The sequence below is a fragment of the Drosophila gunungcola genome (genome assembly GCF_025200985.1).
Source record: "Drosophila gunungcola strain Sukarami chromosome 2L unlocalized genomic scaffold, Dgunungcola_SK_2 000008F, whole genome shotgun sequence".
Taxonomy (NCBI): Eukaryota; Metazoa; Arthropoda; class Insecta; order Diptera; family Drosophilidae; genus Drosophila; species Drosophila gunungcola.
Window position 1 is genome coordinate 463,848 of NW_026453163.1, and position 7,365 is coordinate 471,212.

Consider the following 7,365-nt stretch of genomic DNA (forward strand, 5'->3'; position numbering starts at 1 on the left):
ATACATAAAAATAATATAAGAACATAATTTTTTAGATTATTTTTACCAACATGCTTGGGAATAACTACAGTCCTCGACTATTCCAATTCACAAATCATCTCACTCGAAACCGGATTAGCGGCTAAACAAGACGGAACATTTAAAATCATCCACATCTTTAACCTACAAAGCTATGAAGAAACTCTGGCGAAGTTAGAAGAATCATTTCATTCACTCACCCCATCTCATCCATTACACCCATATCTTTCCTATGAACTAAAACAAATCCAAACGGATTTACGCATACTCCAAACTCAAAAAAGACAAAAAAGGGCAATAGAAGCAATAGGTACTGCATGGAAATGGCTGGCGGGATCGCCAGATCACCACGACTATCAGATCTTAGAAGACAAGATAAATGAGCAGCTAGAAAACAACAATAGACAAGTAGTAATTAACAGATTAATTAATCAAAAAATAAACCAACTTACTAACGCTACTAATGCAATGTTGAAAATTACCCAGAGCTCGGAAGAAATCATAAATCAGAAAGCAAATATTTTAAAGTATAAAATTCAATTAATAAAAGAAGAAATAATTAACATAATATACGCAATTACATGGGCCACATCTAATACAATAAATTCATTTGTACTTACAAACACAGAAACCAAAATAGTGGAAGAAATTTTTAAAAAAGAAAATAACTTATTTTTTAACATAGAAGAATTATTGGAATTTGCTCGAATCAAGTTAGCCACAAATGGCAACGACCTTATTTACATTATTAGCTTACCAACCATTGAATCAGATAATTGTAGAACTTTAAAAATTAAAGCAATAAAAAAAGCCCAAATAATCAATGATATAAAATATGAAAATTTTTTAGAATGTAAGAGACAATTATTGGCAATAATTAAACCTTGTGAATCCTATAATGATAAGACAATTTGTAATTCAGAAAATATGTTAGATTTAAGCAATGATACTTGCGTAAACGCTCTATTAAACCTTCGAGAACCAGAATGTAAGATGATCAACAATCAACATATACCGGATTTCGAAGAAATACTACCAGGCACCATCCTGCTAAACAACTTCAATGGACCAGTCTCACTAGATGAAAAACTTCTACAACTGCAAGGCTCTTTCATAATACAATATCGTAATTCGACGGTAACAATTGGTGAAACCATCTTCAAGTCAAAGGAAATCAACGTAGTCGAACCAGAACCTCCGTTATTCCAACTATTGGGCGAAAAGACTAAGTTAGAGGAAGTTCTCTCACTACAAATGGTCAAGGAACTCAACATTAACAACACAAAAGCGCTGGAAAAATTAAGAAGCAAGGCAACCATAGAATCTTCCGTTAGCTACGGATCCGCCATCATCCTACTACTACTTATAATAGGATCAATCACGGAACTCCTACGAAGACGTAGGTCAACGGAAAGGACACCAGTTTCCGTGCCAGAAACGCAAGAAAAGCCCACGCACTCCGGACCTGTACTCTACTACGTTGCGACCGAGGACAGTGGCGTTTAAGGAGGGAAGAGTTAACACCCAAAATAATACAATTTCTCAGACAGAGGAAATGAGTAAGCATTGATTGCACAGCAAACAGCAAAGCAATGCCCTCAATAATAGAATTTCCCAAACCGAAGAAGAGAGCGTTAATTGCACAACTAACAGCAAAGCAATGCTCTCAATAAAGTTCTAACGAACTTAGCTTGCACCTTTTGGTCAGCGATCGTGGGAATGCAGAATAGCCAATTTCCAAAGTTGATCGAACTCAACTTAGTGCATACAACAAAAACTATAATTAAAATGCACTGGCCAATTACAATTAAGTTTGGCCAACGGCGACGGCGACCAAGAGCAGCAACCAATAATATGAAAGAACGTCAGCAGAAACATCAACAGCGGCAGAGACGGCGGCAGCGATGGAGCGACGCGTAGCTATAAAAACAATTGTTTAATCTAAGTAAGTTAGTTCTTAATCCAACTCAATAAAGAAAAGTTAGATTTTTTTATATAAAAATCATAATCAATCTTTTAACTCATATATGCAGAACGATTCCAAGACAAAAATAAACTAAAAATAAGGAAAAAAATATATTAATTCTGAGATGTGTGAGTCCTTAGTAATTAGGTTTTGTAAGTGTGTTTCGGCCGTTGCTCTGCCGGCAAAATACTATCCTATGCTTAGCAGATAGTGATTGTTGATGTAGAAAGACAGAACAAAATAACTATAAGCGGAGCGGCAACATAGCTCAACAGATGACGCCACCTACCCCGATTGTTTTGGGAAGTATTATGCTATCAGAGTACGGGTATCTAATAGTCGTTCTTGTTTTTCTTTTGTAAATAAAAAAAGAAACGTTTCGTAGTGGTCAGAAAATAATACTCATATACTATGACATCCTCGCACTTCTTTGTGTGAGTAATTTGCACGGCGATACTTGTCAATGTATGTGTGGCGAAAGCGGTTTTATACTTCTCGCGTCATGCTCTCCCGGAGCTTGGCTGCTGCTCAGCCGGCAAAAGCCTTTCCTATGCTCATCAGATGTCGACTAATTTCCAACACTGGTTTTTCCGACTCAATCTCAAGTAATCCTCTCTTTCTGAGCCTCAATGATTCGTTCAATGAATATACTTGTCAATGCAAAAATATATTGCCATTACCACTAGATCGGTGATTTCGCTGAAAATATGTGATCTGAACACTTTATATGTATTCCCTAAGCAACTTAGTTTCTAAACTGTTTAAAATTCAGCAGAAATTTTCAGAAATTCTGGAAACGACCCAACATTTTACTGCTGAGATTGTCATGAACCTGTTGCAGCTGCTTGTCAATTATCACAGCATTGTATGTCTTTACTTTTGTTTAAATTAGAGTCAAATGCCTAGGAAAAGCCAACAGCCGAACTATTGAATTTCTTCTTTATGAGTTTGTATTTGTTTTTATAAATTCAAAAACAAAATTTTAGCATTTTTTTAGTTGAGTTTGACCGAAATACAGGGATTCCGTCGTTGTTGGAATACCCAATTTAATATGACGGAGAGTATTTAAACTTCGCATCTAAGCATTATAGATCTTCTGGCTTTCATTGATGAAACCATTCAGATCAAGAACTTTCCGCAATCGACGCCGCTGCCCTTGATTTGAACCAAAAAACTCTGTCGTCAACATAGAATTCGGCGCAGCGAACAATACCGTGCAAGTAAGACATGGAAGGATATTTCCCTAGGCTTCTCTCTTTCTCTGTCTTATTTTCTAAAGTTATTTGACTGCATTCCGACGCTAGCAAACGCATAACTCTTCCTCCATTCTCTCTTCATCTCTATCCTTTGTGATCTGCCAGACCCAAACGGAGTTATTCCGGAATGTGTTTGGTGGCGCACCGACATTTGTACTCTCTCAGAATTAAAGAGCAATTTTGTTGGAAACCAATATAATTGTTTTTATTGTAATTTTGTGGTGTCGTTTTAAAAATGACACTTTTATAAAATAATATAAAATAATATAATTAAATAATTATCTGGCAAAAAATAGTTTACATTTTCTTGTTTGATAAAAAATATAATTAAATAACAATGTTAAAATTATTAAGTACTCCGCTTGGTGCTTTTGACCAAAATTTTATTATTTTTACATACACTTATAGTCGAAAAATTTTCAACTTTGAAAGAGTAAAGCAACAGGACACGCCCCAAAAGTGTGAATTAGAAACCAAAGAAGATTAGTAAAGGGGTGACAAACAAACTTCAAACTAAGTATTTCTGCTATAAAAAACAATCGAAGTTAAAGTGGCGCCATCTGTTGAAATGCATAGCCAACACAAGAAGCTAAGAGACAGACGGAAAAACAGACGGAATACGCGTCGAATGACGGTCCTTTCAAAAGTAATTCAAAAACTACTTTTTTTGGTATATTTAAAAAAATAAAAAATTTTTCCGTGTCATTTGTCAAAATCAAAAAATTTTAAGAACTTGTTTTAGAATTCTCGAACAATTTTTGTTGTGTTGGGCAGGTCGTATCAAAAAAGTTTGTTGTATGACTTTTTGTCGTTTGTCAAATTCAAAAATTGTAAGGACTTGTCTTAGAATTCTAGAACAATATTTTTTGTGTTGGGCAGGTCGTACCAAAAAAATTAAAAAAAAATAATTAGAAATTATTGAATTATAAATTTTATTTTCTTGATTTGTAAATCGGCAAATACCGATTTTTGTCTTACCTTTTACGGTTATAGGCCTTGAGATTCCTCAACTTTTGGTATATAACAAATTAAGCAAGAAAGGAAGCAAACTTCGGTAAGCCGAAGTTCATATACCCTTGCAGCTTTTGCAGCTATACTTAAATTTCGATTTATATGAGTATAGTTTAATATGATTTTCAGCTCAATTATTCGATCGTTCCTATATCAGCTTTATAGGACTTGAATTAAATTTCATTTATGTTTCCGATTGTTCCTATGGGATCTTTATGCTATAGTCGACCGATCCTGCTCGTTCCGACTTATGTACTACCTGCAACAGGAAGAAAAATTTTGCAGATAGCTTTAAAAGCGAGAGACTAGTTTGCGTAGAAACGGACGGTCGGGTAAGTTTATAAAATATTAATTTTCATTGATTTTATTTTACCGTCTCTGCGGGAGGTGCATAATTTCCGTGCTAAATCTTCAATTTTAATTTTTATACCCTTGCAGAGGTTATTAGAATTTCAGTCAGAAGGTTGCAACGCAGTGAAGGAGACATTTCTGGCCTTATAAAGTATATATATTCTTGATCAGCATCACTAGGAGAGTCGATCTAGCCATGTTCGTCTGTTTCTACGCAAACTAGTCTCTCAGTTTTAAAGTATCTGCATGAAACTTTCCCTGCCTTTCTTTTGCAGGTAGTACATAAGGAACGAGCCGGATAGGGCGACTATAGCATATAGCTCCCATAATAATATACTATATGAACTTCGGCTTGCCGAAGTTAGCTTCCTTTCTTTTTTGTTTTACAATCAGCTATTTGAAATTCTAATTTGTTCATATGTTTTCCCCGATTGTTCCCATATGAGCTGTATAGTCGTCCGATCCGGCTCGTTTCAACTTCTACTAATAGTTAATATACTAACTGATGGGCTAGTTTGCGTAGAAACGAGTGGAAAAACAACCGGACATGGCTAGATCGACTCTCCTAATGAAGCTGTGAGGGTTGGGCATGAGTCCTTCTGACTGAAATTAAAATACCATTTGTAAGGATATAAAAATTAACGAAAAAGTTATCTGGCCCTATAGATCATTACAATTTGTATAGCTTCGTTGCTTTTCAGATATTTGCTTACATCAAGATAATTTTTTTGTATCTGATTTCAAATAAGTTTGCCTAAATTAAGATTAAGATTAATTTAAATTATAATTTAAAACAATAATGAATACTTTAAAATTATTTAATAAAAATGTTTCTACCTGTTTAGTGCAAAGCGCCAGCACCTAGTCAAATGCTCATAGGTGTGCGCTGCACACGCAGGGCTGTCATACAGCTTTGCATGATTATTGTTCTTCGCCTTTCTTATCTCGCTCCACTTGTCGCGTTATCTATTCAGCTGAGCTACAGCGAAAACATGTAGAATAATTTGAAGTCAAGCTTTCGGCAAGCCAGTAATACAGAAACGCTGCAACTCCGAGCACAGCAAATAAAATCAAGAAATAATTTCAATTAAACCTATCGTGCGTTTAATTTCTATTTCTAAACTAAAGGGTGGCATTTATCCCTAAAACATTTTGGAGGCCTCGACGTGATATTCGTTTAATCGGAGTCTGCATGTCGGGTTTTAACATTGCTTAAAATCGTTTAAACAGTAACTTATTTTAGCTGTCGTTAGCTGCATCTAGTCACAAACACACAAACACTCTAAGTCCACGCTGCCGGCCGGCCGTTTGTCTTTGTTTGAGCATTTCGCGCTGTAAAAGAAGCAAAACTGTGTTGTGCTGCAAACATTAAACATAAAATGAATCGCTATTAATTGTTGTTAAACGCGTATATTGCATACATATATGTGTAAATAGCCGTGTATTTGTATTGTCACATACATTACTTTGCCAAGTCAATGCGCTGTTGCTAACAAAGTCAAAGGATCCGTTACGTTGTTGGCGACGTTCGGTGTATTAGCCTATGCAATAGACATGGGGTGTTTCCTGCCCTCTGAATCCGGTCAGACATTTAAAAAATGGTTAAACCAGGAGTCGCGATTCAGCCTAAAAATTATGCTCCCAGTGACATCGAGTTTTACCGAACCAAAGTGCGTTCCGTTTTGCGGCAGTTAAACTCAATGAAAGATTATTTAACTGCGGGAGCTAGTGAGCAGTTTAATGAATCTGATGCCCTCACGCGGCTGGAATGGGTGAACTCCATGAACTTTGAATTCGATTCTGCACAGACTTCGTTGGAAAAACTGGACTTTTCGAGGATTAGTAAAGATACGCGGTTTGAATTTTCCGTAGTCTTAATGGATTTAAAGGCGAAACTAAATCGGGCCTTAGCAGCTCTGCGCAAACTGCATTTTCCGGGTTCCACAGCTGCCAATTCAACATCCTTTGCGGATCTTTCTTTCAGATTTAGGAAGCCTCGATTGCCAAATCTATAGATTGCTCGTTTTCAAGGATCGTACTCAGAATGGCCGGATTTTCTTGCAATTTTTACAACGGTCATTGAATATGATGACGAGCTAAGTGATATTGAAAAATTACAATATTTGAGGTCCTCTTTAGGCGGCGTTTCTTTGGAAACTATACGATCGGTCGAGCCCTCAAATGAATATTATAAAAATGATTTAAATTTACTTATTAATCGATTTGATAATAAAGTTTTACACTTTCAGGCACACGTTCAAGCAATTTTCGCTTTAAAAGGTGTCGAGAAGGGATCAGCTAAGGTCTTCGGGAGCTCAGCGATTGGATGAATTCGCATCTTCGAGCAATCCGTACCCTGGCCACTACACAACAATTTCTGCATGGATTTCTCATTCATATCGTGACACACAAACTGGATCAAAGGACCCGTGAAAAATGGAAAGAAGATTTGTCAATCGCTGAGTTATCTACCTATGGAGTCGTTCTTGGAGAAGAAGTGCAGGATGATGGAAAACTTTGACTAAGCCATGGTAATTCAAACACCAAGACATCAGGTGGGAAAAAGCATGCATAGACCCAAGTGTACTAATTACTCCTGTTACTAACTCAAAACATCCAATTTGCCTATTTTGCGATGTAATCCCAAAGGCACCTTTGCCTCAACTGTTTACACAAGGGGCATCGCTTGCAGCAATGTAAGTCAACTCATTGTAAACATTGTCACATGAAGCACCACTCATTACTGCACATTATCCCAGAGGC